The sequence below is a fragment of the Bufo bufo genome, unplaced genomic scaffold (assembly GCF_905171765.1).
Source record: "Bufo bufo unplaced genomic scaffold, aBufBuf1.1, whole genome shotgun sequence".
NCBI classification, from domain to species: domain Eukaryota; kingdom Metazoa; phylum Chordata; class Amphibia; order Anura; family Bufonidae; genus Bufo; species Bufo bufo.
Window position 1 is genome coordinate 33,140 of NW_024400105.1, and position 12,310 is coordinate 45,449.

Genomic DNA, 12,310 nt, shown 5'->3' on the forward strand with positions numbered 1-12,310 from the left:
CCTCCCCCAAGTCTAATTTCTCTTTCCAAAAAAAAACATAAAGATAACTCAAACATAACTTTACACACTCCTCTACGGACAGTTCTTTCCTTTTCAATATCACAATGCATCTACACTTCCACAAAGCTAATTTTCCACATGATAAAATCGTCCAAACTATTTTAAATTCTTCTTTATCGATCTTTAGTCCATATAACACCATATCATACTCTAACCTACCCAACTTGCACACATTTTTTATTAAGTTCCCGATTTTTCTCCACACTTCTTGCGCAAACTTACAGTTCCAAAAAATATGAGTTGGATTTTCACTTTCAGCACAATTTCTTCTTGGGCAAAATTCACTTCTCGCACACCCTCTCCTATACATAAATTCACGTGTTGTTAGACAGTCTTTAATTATGCTCCAGTTTAGATCCTTTTGCTCGTTTGGTAAAAAATAAATATTACAGTTCGTCCATATTTCCTCCACAATTTTCTCTGAGAATCTTTCTACTGGGCTCATAAAGGCTCTATCATTCAGAACTTTCAACACTTTCCTATGACATTTTAAGACACTCACTTCACACTCAGTTAGCCTAAATTCTCTCAGCACTCTCTCAATAATAATATAATGTTCCGGTGGAGTAAACCTATATGGTTTTTTAAGGTCAGACATTACCCACTTATACTTCCTAATAAAAAAACCCATGTTGTATGTTAATAAAAACTTAACCCTTGAATCTGATCCAGTTAAAGTACTTACACAGTAAGATAAATATCTAACATATAAAAATCTTCTAATGTCTGGAAAACTTTTCCCCCCTTTCTGTTTTAACTTATATAGCTCATCTCTTTTCACTCTTTCCATTTTTGACTTCCATAAAAAATTAAAACATAACTTAACCATTTTTTTCATAATATAAATAGGAGGGATAAAAACTGCAGCAACATATAAAAAAATTGGCAATAAAACTTGTTTTATAATTAAAATTTTCCCTTCCATCGTCAAAGCTCTAAGATTCCACCAACATATCTTTTTCCTAACTCTTTCCAACAAAGATTCCCAATTTTTTGTGTTACCAACTGTCTTTGAAAAAAAAATACCTAAAATCTTCAACTCACACACGTTTATTAATCTACAATCTGAATCTAAAAGCAAATCCCCAATACACATAAAATTAGATTTATCATAATTAACCTTAAAACCTGACGCACTACAAAACCAATCTAAAATTCTACAGACCCTATTTAAGCTTTTTTGATTCCTAATAAAAACAGTCACATCATCCATATAAGCGACCACTTTCACATATTCATTACTACCACCAGGGAGGAAAATACCATTAACTACTTTATCTCTCCTTATTTCACATAATAATGGCTCAATTGCACTTATAAATAAAATTGGAGATAGGGGACAACCCTGTTTTACACCACACTGAACCTCCACTCTTTTTGATAAAAAACCATTGACAGATATTTTACTAAAAGAATTAAAATATAAACATTTGATTTGGTCTATAAAAACCTTAGGGCAATCCATCTTTTCTAATACTTGAAATAAAAAACAATGGGAGACTCTGTCATAGGCTTTCTCAAAGTCTATTGACACCACGGCCATTTTTTGGTTTCTATCCACACAATCCCATAAAACGTCCCTTATTAAAATCAAAGAGTCCACAATTTTCCTACCTGGCACCGCACATGATTGATCACACTCAACTATCGAAGCAATCACCTTTTTTAATCTATTTGCCAATATCTTCGCATAAATTTTATAATCAGTGTTTAATAGAGTAATAGGCCTCCAATTCTTAATTAAACTTTTCTCACCTTTTTTAAATAATAAAACAATTATTCCTTCATGCCAAGACTTGGGGACCGTCCTTAAAGATAAAACCTTCCAAACAACGTTACTAAAATCATCTGATATTAAACTCCAAAAGGATTTGTAAAACTCTATCGGAATTCCGTCTAAACCGGGCGTCTTCAAATTCGAGAAGCTTTTAATTATATCAAAGATTTCCTCTTTCTCCACTCCTTTAATTAGACTATCTTTTTCCTCTGTATTGAATTTCTTTTCCATCGAACTTAAAAAAAACTCACACAACGACTTATCACACTCCTTCTTGTCAAACAACTTCCCATAAAATTCTTCAACTCTTTCCAATTTCTTCTCTAAGACCACTTCCCCCTCTAAAAAATCAATAAAATCTTTTTTTCCCCTAATTTTTTTAAAGAAGAAATTTGAACATTTTTCATCATTTTCAAGAACTTTTACCCTCGCATTGAAAATAATTTCTTTACCTCTCTCACATAACGCTCTTTTTATCTCTCTTTTAACAAGTTCAATATCCTCATCAAAATCCAATCCACTTTTTTTAAACACATAAAAACTTTGCAACCGGCCATTTAAAAGCGAATATAGCTTCCTTTTCTCTACTGCCTTTTCCTTACCAACTCTCTTAAAAAACACTCTTATCTGTTCTTTTACAAAATCCCACCATTCTAAAATATTGCTATACACATCCTTCTTTGACACCAAAGTTCCGTAAAAACTACAAAACCTATTCCTAACTTCTTTTTCTTCTAACAATGTTACATTTAGTTTCCAATGCGTCGGTTTTCTACTTTCCTTTTCACCCACATTTAAAATACATTTTATTACATTATGATCTGAAAAACAACATATATCAGATTTAAAACTCTTAGACTCAAACTGATCCGAAACAAAAAAATAATCAATTCTGGATTCAAAATTCCTACTCCTCCACGTAATCTCCTCTTCTTTTTTCCTCCCACACAAATCCCATACATCTTTCAAGTTTCCAGAATTTAAAATCCCTTTTAAAATCGTAACTGAACCATCTTTCCTATTAAAATGACAATTAAAATCCCCACCGATAATTATAGGATCATTACCAGAAATAAATAATTGTAAAACTTCAAACAAATCTCTTCTCTTATTTTTCTCTGGATAAGCATACACGCAAAAACACTTTATTTTCAAATTATTCCTTTTTACTCTCACCATAAGAATTCTTCCTGGATAAATATCCTCTGAACTTTCTATTTCCCACTCTCTTCTACATAAAAAACCAACTCCATCATTTTTATTCTCATTCCCCCCTGAAAACACCACATTTCCATTCCAATCTTTTTTCAAATACTCATAATCAACCATTCTCTTTATATTACATTCTTGCAAAAAAATAAAATCTAAGTCTTCATTCTCTAAATATTCATACAATGCAGTACGCTTATATTTTTTGTTTACACCTTGAATGTTCAAGGAAGCACATTTCACCATTAGCCTACACCTAATGTAGGGCTAACTCCCCCGCCCTTATCTGAATGAACTTCTTCATCCAGTTCAATTCCTCTAGCGTCATCAGAGCTAGGCGACATAGAGCCCAGCAAATCCACAGCTCTTATTTTTTCTGCAGTTCCAATTTCATCATCATCAGAATCTTTTTCACATAAACCTCTTTTTAAACTTTTCACCTCCATCTCCATTAAGCCTTGCCCACATGGAAGGCTGCTATCCACACTGCTACTTGTATTGGGATAACTTTCATTAAGTTTTTCAACCTCCTTTTCCAGAGCTGAAAAGGCCTCCACTTGAGGAGCAGTCTCTTCCTGGGGCCCTGCTACCTCTGTTGTCACTAACTCCTTCTTTTCACCTTTCTTCTTTTTTTCTCTTTTCCCTTTTTCACCTACAGTTTTTCCCTTCATTTTCCCTAACTCAGTATTCCCCTCTTCTCTTTCCCTTTCACTTTCCCTTGCTTCTTCTTCCCTCATTTTTTCCATCAAATCTCCTTCCACCACTTTTTCTTCTCTCCTCACCCCTGACTCCAATTCACCATCACCTTCTTCACTTCTTAAAGGGGGGAAATCTTCCCTATTTTCATTTTCTTGACTTCCACCATTCCTTTTTGGGCATTGATCTTCCTGATGAACATCAAACGTGCACGTCTTACATCTTTTACAGTCAAAGTCCCCGTGGCCATATTTCCTGCAGCTCTTGCAGTACTTAGGCATCCCAGAAAAAAACAAATACCCACGGCTTCTATTTATAAAGATAATTGGAGGCGGTCTAGCCACTCCTCCCTCTTCATTAGGGTCTTTCTTAAAAGTCACCACATACACTCTCTTCCCATTCCAGACACCAAAGTTTGTTCTCCCATAACTTTTGAAGATCACTTTCTCACAATATTGATAAAGAAAGCTTGTCACTTCTTGGTCAGATATGAAAGGGCTGTACATCTGTACAGTTAACAACTTAGTTTGGTATTGGAACAAAGGCACCACCTTCACACCTTCAAAGACGTCATTCCCTCTATTTCTCTCATAGAGGGCAAAGGTCTTTTCGCAAAGATCCAGACTAACCAGGGAGACATCATATATCCCTCTTGAAAAAAAACTCTGCACACAAAAAAAGTGCTCTTTCTCCAACTGGAGTATCGGGCATAGAATATTTCGGTATATATAAGATAGGTCTTTACCTTGACGATATTCTGCTGCCACGAAAAACCGAATGGTGTCCTTAAGGCCATAATCTTCTGAAAAGAAATCCGGACGTGATCCGTCCCTCGGATTCCTCCGGTCGCCTCCTCCGAAATCCATCTCAGCGACTTCTCTCCTCTTCTTTCTCCAAAATAAAACAGCCCGGAACGAGCCGCGATCACCTCCGCCCAGTCGACGAAATCCGTAGTCCAAAGATTCCTCCACGATCCTCCGGTCCCGACGTCCTGAGAAGGTGAACCACTGCTTCCTCCCACCCCCAATAGCAGCAAGCCTGAAATACAGGCAAGGCCGAGGGTGAGAATCCACAGCAGTTCCCTTGCCCTCTGGCCTCAATCCGTTAAGATCGAAGCCAAAAGGCCGAGAAGCGATAACCTGAAAAGGGTTCGCAGTACAGGCCGATGGTCCCCAATGCAGAGCACTAATGAAGGCAATAGACTACTGTCCCCAGCCCAATACACAGTCCGGGAGGCTTCTTTCTCTCACAAACCGGGGAAAACGTTCGCGCGCGTCCTACGCACAGAAGTCACCAGCATGCTTCTTTTCTTGTTTGCTATCTGCATAGCTCCGCCCACACGCGACTTTTGGACACGCCTTTTCTTCGCACGAAATTCCTGGTGCGGTGCCAAAGCACGCCAAGCAGAAAGCATGATAGGAATAGTAGTGAGTGAAAGGAAAAAAAAAAAAAAAAAAGGATAACCATTGTTGATTGTGATGTCACGGCACCATTGTTGAGTGTTCCATCAGGGCCCTTGTGATGTCATCCAATAGCTGACCTTACTTGACCTCTTTGACCTCTTGACCTGACAAGGCTCTTGTGACACGCGCAGTGTTCCGTCCATTGAACAGACAAGGTAGGTCCAGCTGCATAGGAAGTGCTGGGCTACTTTTTAGCCACTAAGTAATCCAGTTCAAAAGATCCACAAGAGGGAGACACAGGCAAACTTTACTCATTTATTGAAGCACTGCAAAAGCTAAATGGTTACATCCAGCCAACTTGATACAAAAAAGGGTCAATTGACTGCCAGAGACGACTCAGCAACCCTCCGAGGTGTGCACAACAGGCCCAAATCAAACGTGGAGGAGGGGAGGTCCAAACAATTCATTCAGGTGATAAGCCAATTAACCAATCATCAGTCCTAATTGGATCCAGGGTGTGAGGAGACTGGCTGAATGGGTTGCTTGGTGCTGGAAACAACCGACAGCTGATGCAATTAGGAGATTGACAGACTAGATGCAGGTATTATATGCAAAAAGCAACACTGCACTGACTGGGCAGACAGAGGAGAAGCTGAAGGAGGCACGACACACACAACTTTCCACTTGCTTGGCTGGAAGGATGATGCTTGCAATCCATTTCAATTTCATTCTGTTTTTTCATACTGGATTAGAAGGGGTGCACCGGTCCTGGAGGTACTGCAATACCAGGTCAATGCGTGGAGTGGACAGAGCAAGCTCTTTTTCCATCTCCCTGTTCGAAAAATCCATTTAATATATGGTCCCCAGATAGGGGACGTATCAGATATTAAACTGATAAGAACAGATACTACACTTGATCTTAGCCAAAAGGCCGAGAAGCGATAACCTGAAAAGGGTTCGCAGTACAGGCCGATGGTCCCCAATGCAGAGCACTAATGAAGGCAATAGACTACTGTCCCCAGCCCAATACACAGTCCGGGAGGCTTCTTTCTCTCACAAACCGGGGAAAACGTTCGCGCGCGTCCTACGCACAGAAGTCACCAGCATGCTTCTTTTCTTGTTTGCTATCTGCATAGCTCCGCCCACACGCGACTTTTGGACACGCCTTTTCTTCGCACGAAATTCCTGGTGCGGTGCCAAAGCACGCCAAGCAGAAAGCATGATAGGAATAGTAGTGAGTGAAAGGAAAAAAAAAAAAAAAAAGGATAACCATTGTTGATTGTGATGTCACGGCACCATTGTTGAGTGTTCCATCAGGGCCCTTGTGATGTCATCCAATAGCTGACCTTACTTGACCTCTTTGACCTCTTGACCTGACAAGGCTCTTGTGACACGCGCAGTGTTCCGTCCATTGAACAGACAAGGTAGGTCCAGCTGCATAGGAAGTGCTGGGCTACTTTTTAGCCACTAAGTAATCCAGTTCAAAAGATCCACAAGAGGGAGACACAGGCAAACTTTACTCATTTATTGAAGCACTGCAAAAGCTAAATGGTTACATCCAGCCAACTTGATACAAAAAAGGGTCAATTGACTGCCAGAGACGACTCAGCAACCCTCCGAGGTGTGCACAACAGGCCCAAATCAAACGTGGAGGAGGGGAGGTCCAAACAATTCATTCAGGTGATAAGCCAATTAACCAATCATCAGTCCTAATTGGATCCAGGGTGTGAGGAGACTGGCTGAATGGGTTGCTTGGTGCTGGAAACAACCGACAGCTGATGCAATTAGGAGATTGACAGACTAGATGCAGGTATTATATGCAAAAAGCAACACTGCACTGACTGGGCAGACAGAGGAGAAGCTGAAGGAGGCACGACACACACAACTTTCCACTTGCTTGGCTGGAAGGATGATGCTTGCAATCCATTTCAATTTCATTCTGTTTTTTCATACTGGATTAGAAGGGGTGCACCGGTCCTGGAGGTACTGCAATACCAGGTCAATGCGTGGAGTGGACAGAGCAAGCTCTTTTTCCATCTCCCTGTTCGAAAAATCCATTTAATATATGGTCCCCAGATAGGGGACGTATCAGATATTAAACTGATAAGAACAGATTTTTTTTTTTTTTAGTTGATGCGTCAGAGGACGCGTCATATTTGTATCAATTACCCATATGTCCTACGCCTCATCATCCGAATCAACATTTTTTATACTTTTTATTCATTATTTTTTCTTATTATTTTCTTTAAAAAAAATTTTTAACAAAACAAAACATAAAAACAGACATGACATAAATAACTAATCTTAATCGGGTCTTAGACCACAGGACCAAGCACAATACATCAACCTCCTCATTACATTCCTATGAATTATTAACTCTGGTAACAAAGGATCTGGTATCCCAGATTGAAGAGCCGGATGAACTTTAAACCGCTCAAAAAACTCTTGCCTCCGATCTACCAACATCTGTCTAACTTTATTATACAGACAATTAAGATTAACTCCCGTTCTTACTAATTTTTCTATTTCTTTATCTATTTTCTCAAAAGGTGACTCTTCTTCCTTCTTTTCTTCTCTTCTTGCTTCTTTTCCACCTTTTAAATCTCCCTTCTTTTCATCTTTCTTATTTTCTCTTACAACCCTCCTAATTCCAATTTCTTCTTTTTGGTTCTCTTTTTTTTTTTGACTATCTTCATCTTTCCTCTTCCTTTTTATTTCTTCTCCTTTCCTTTTAGGACATGACAAGTAGACATGATTGTCTTCCCCACATAGATTACATTTTTTCTTCTTTTTACATCCTGATGCTAAATGACCTCCTCCTTCACAATTTGCACACCACTGCTCTTCACAAGCATCTTTCTCATGACCATATGTCTTACAGTTTTTACAGAAACCCGGCATTCCATTGAAGAATAGATCGCCATTGACTGCTCCGATTTTAAACCTAGCTGGTGGAAATATCATCTCTCCCCCAGCATCCTCCTTAAATTTCACAAAGAATTTCCACTTAGTGGACCATATACCGTACTTATTAAAAATCTTTCCATTGCAGGAAACCTTCTCACAGAACCGTAACAAAAACACCATAATGTCCTCTTCCGGGACGTAAGGACTATACATCCTCACGGTGACCACTCGCTCCCTCCTTGGAAAATGCGGCATCACTTTCACACCATTCATAACAGGGCTCAGCCTGAAATGTTCCACTTGCTTCAATACAGCAGCACATACGTCTTCAGTAACGAATACCACATCATATAATCCTCGCTTTGGGAATTCAAGCATTGAAAGGATGAACTCCTTGCGTACCTCTATGAGTCCTATCAGCACTTCTTCAACCAAAAAGGCAAGTCCCTTCTCCTTCTTCCGAGGATCCAACAATAAAAACCGCACGCCATTCCGTATTCTTTCGTACGCCGGTACTTCGTCCATCTCTGGAATCTGGAACTCCGTTTCTGCCGTCTCCATCATCATCGTCATCGCCATCCGATTAGAAGCCACGACACAGGGACTTGAAGCGCCCTACCACAAAGTAGCAGGCAAGGTGATCGCTTCCCGTTGCCCAGGGACTAAGCCGCTCCCCAATAGCAGCAAGGAGGCAGGACCGAACTTTTCAGCGCGGCCCCAACCTCCAAGGCAGAGGAGACGGGTACCCCAGGCACCTTCTGGCCAAGACCCAATGTATCTCTACACTTGATCTTAGCCAAAAGGCCGAGAAGCGATAACCTGAAAAGGGTTCGCAGTACAGGCCGATGGTCCCCAATGCAGAGCACTAATGAAGGCAATAGACTACTGTCCCCAGCCCAATACACAGTCCGGGAGGCTTCTTTCTCTCACAAACCGGGGAAAACGTTCGCGCGCGTCCTACGCACAGAAGTCACCAGCATGCTTCTTTTCTTGTTTGCTATCTGCATAGCTCCGCCCACACGCGACTTTTGGACACGCCTTTTCTTCGCACGAAATTCCTGGTGCGGTGCCAAAGCACGCCAAGCAGAAAGCATGATAGGAATAGTAGTGAGTGAAAGGAAAAAAAAAAAAAAAAAGGATAACCATTGTTGATTGTGATGTCACGGCACCATTGTTGAGTGTTCCATCAGGGCCCTTGTGATGTCATCCAATAGCTGACCTTACTTGACCTCTTTGACCTCTTGACCTGACAAGGCTCTTGTGACACGCGCAGTGTTCCGTCCATTGAACAGACAAGGTAGGTCCAGCTGCATAGGAAGTGCTGGGCTACTTTTTAGCCACTAAGTAATCCAGTTCAAAAGATCCACAAGAGGGAGACACAGGCAAACTTTACTCATTTATTGAAGCACTGCAAAAGCTAAATGGTTACATCCAGCCAACTTGATACAAAAAAGGGTCAATTGCCTGCCAGAGACGACTCAGCAACCCTCCGAGGTGTGCACAACAGGCCCAAATCAAACGTGGAGGAGGGGAGGTCCAAACAATTCATTCAGGTGATAAGCCAATTAACCAATCATCAGTCCTAATTGGATCCAGGGTGTGAGGAGACTGGCTGAATGGGTTGCTTGGTGCTGGAAACAACCGACAGCTGATGCAATTAGGAGATTGACAGACTAGATGCAGGTATTATATGCAAAAAGCAACACTGCACTGACTGGGCAGACAGAGGAGAAGCTGAAGGAGGCACGACACACACAACTTTCCACTTGCTTGGCTGGAAGGATGATGCTTGCAATCCATTTCAATTTCATTCTGTTTTTTCATACTGGATTAGAAGGGGTGCACCGGTCCTGGAGGTACTGCAATACCAGGTCAATGCGTGGAGTGGACAGAGCAAGCTCTTTTTCCATCTCCCTGTTCGAAAAATCCATTTAATATATGGTCCCCAGATAGGGGACGTATCAGATATTAAACTGATAAGAACAGATTTTTTTTTTTTTTTTTTTTTTTTTTTTTTTTTTTTTTTTTATTTTTTTTTTATTTTTTTTTTTTCACTCAGATTCTTTTATCTTAAATTTTGGATCTCATATCTTAAGAATAAAAAATCATCATCGTGAAAACATCTTTTGTCTTTCACCAAAAAATACATACAACATGAAACTATTTATAAAGTAAGTATATTCCAGTTTTTTTGTTTCCATATTCTTTCTGCTTCCTCTTCTCCTAAATCTTTTTTATCTTTCCAAAAATACGTATATAAATAATTTAGACTTAGTTTGATACATCTTTCTACTGACAAATCATCTCTTCTAAACAATAAAATATTCCTACACTTCCACAGGGCTAGCTTAACACAGGATATAATAAACCAAACCACTCTAAAATCTTCCTTTTTAACTCCTATGCCATAAAATACTATCTTATACTCTAAAAGACTTAAGGTGTTTACTGCTTTTATCAATTGACTTATTTTTCTCCACACTTTTTTTGCAAAGTCACAATTCCAGAAAACATGTATTGGTGTTTCACAATCATAGCACCTATCTCTAGGACATTTCTCACATCTTACTAACCCTCGTCTATGTTGAAACTCTCTTGTCAATAAACAATCTTTTATTATACACCATGTTAGATCACTTTGTTCATTTTGTACACCAGGAATGTTAATATTTTTCCAAATATCACTAACTATTTTATATGAGAAAGAACCAACAGGACTCATTTCAACTCTTTCCTTTAAAACTGCCAAAATCTTCCTATGATTTGTTAAAATACTAACATCCAAACAGGAAATCTTAAACTCTCTCAAAGTTGACTCTAAAACCATATAATGTTCTGTTGGTAAAAATCTATAAGGCCTATTCAGTTCCAACTTTAACCATTTGTATTTTCTAATATAAAATCCCAAGTTATAAATAAGAAAAGACTTAACTTTTGATTCTGGACCCAAAACAGTACTAACACAATATGCAAGATATTTCATCAACACAAACTTTCTAATGTCAGGGAAATTTTTCCCACCCTTTTCCTTAGGTTTATACAATTCTTCTCTTTTAATCCGTTCCATTTTTGACCCCCAAACAAAGTTGAAGCATTCCTTAATAATTTTCCTCATCATCCTAAACGGTGGGATAAAAATTGCTGCCATATATCCAATCATGGGAAGTAGCACTTGTCTAATGATTAAAATTTTTCCTTCTAACGTTAAAACCCTCAATTTCCAAAAACTAATCTTTTTTTTAACTCTTTCGAGCAAGGACTCCCAATTCTTCACATTCCCACAATTTTCTGAAAAAAATACACCTAAAATTTTCAACTCCGATACCTTCTTTAAATCACAATTCACCTCCACATTAAAACCCCTAGTAGCTAAAAGACCTGACTTATCCAAATTAATTTTAAAACCGGAAGCTTCACAAAACCACTCAATAATTCTAAGTACTCTATTTAAGCTTCTCTGGTCCCTAATAACCACAGTAATATCATCCATATACGCAACAACCTTAACTTGTTCCTTACTACTTCCAGGAATAAAAAAACCATTTACCACTTTATCTTTACGGATAACATTCAAAAGGGGTTCAATAGCGCAAATAAATAAAATTGGAGATAAGGGGCATCCCTGTTTTACACCACTTTTAAGAGCAATTTTTCCAGATAAAAAACCATTAATAGACACTTTGCTAAAACAATTCCCATATAATAATTTAATATATCTAATCAACTTCTCTGGACAACCCATTTTCTTTAAAACTTCTAATAAAAACTCATGTGCAACCCGATCATATGCCTTCTCGAAATCTAAGGACATAAGAGCCAAACTTTGATTTCTATCATTTATATCCCAAATAATATCTCTTAATAAAATCAACGAGTCACTAATTTTTCTCAAAGGCACCGCACAAGATTGATCTACATCTATAACAGTTTTTATTACACCCTTTAACCTATTTGCTAAAACTTTTGCATAAACCTTATAATCAGTGTTTAACAACGTTATGGGTCTCCAATTTTTTAAAAGATGTTTTTCTCCTTTTTTATGTAATAAAACAATCAAACCCTCCTCCCAGGACCTCGGGACCTTCAAACAGTTTTCTATATACTTAAAAATACCCAAAAAATCCTCTGAGATTATCTCCCAAAAAATTTTGTAAAATTCTATTGGTAATCCATTTAGGCCCGGTGTTTTCAAGTTTTGAAAGCTCTTAAATGCATTTTCAATCTCATCTTTTGTAAAATCTTTTTCCAAACTCTCTTT

General features: G+C 38.7%; 1 non-coding gene and 2 pseudogenes across 1 annotated transcript; all 3 read right to left on the reverse strand.

Annotated features, from left to right (window-relative positions):
• Positions 1-5,897: 5,897 nt before the first annotated feature.
• On the reverse strand, positions 5,898-6,088 carry LOC120983600. Its single transcript, XR_005775142.1, has one exon. It is a non-coding gene; the product is annotated as a U2 spliceosomal RNA (small nuclear RNA).
• Positions 6,089-7,106: 1,018 nt separating this feature from the next.
• LOC120983560 lies at positions 7,107-7,280 on the reverse strand (annotated as a pseudogene).
• Positions 7,281-9,886: 2,606 nt separating this feature from the next.
• LOC120983566 lies at positions 9,887-10,057 on the reverse strand (annotated as a pseudogene).
• Positions 10,058-12,310: the final 2,253 nt, after the last annotated feature.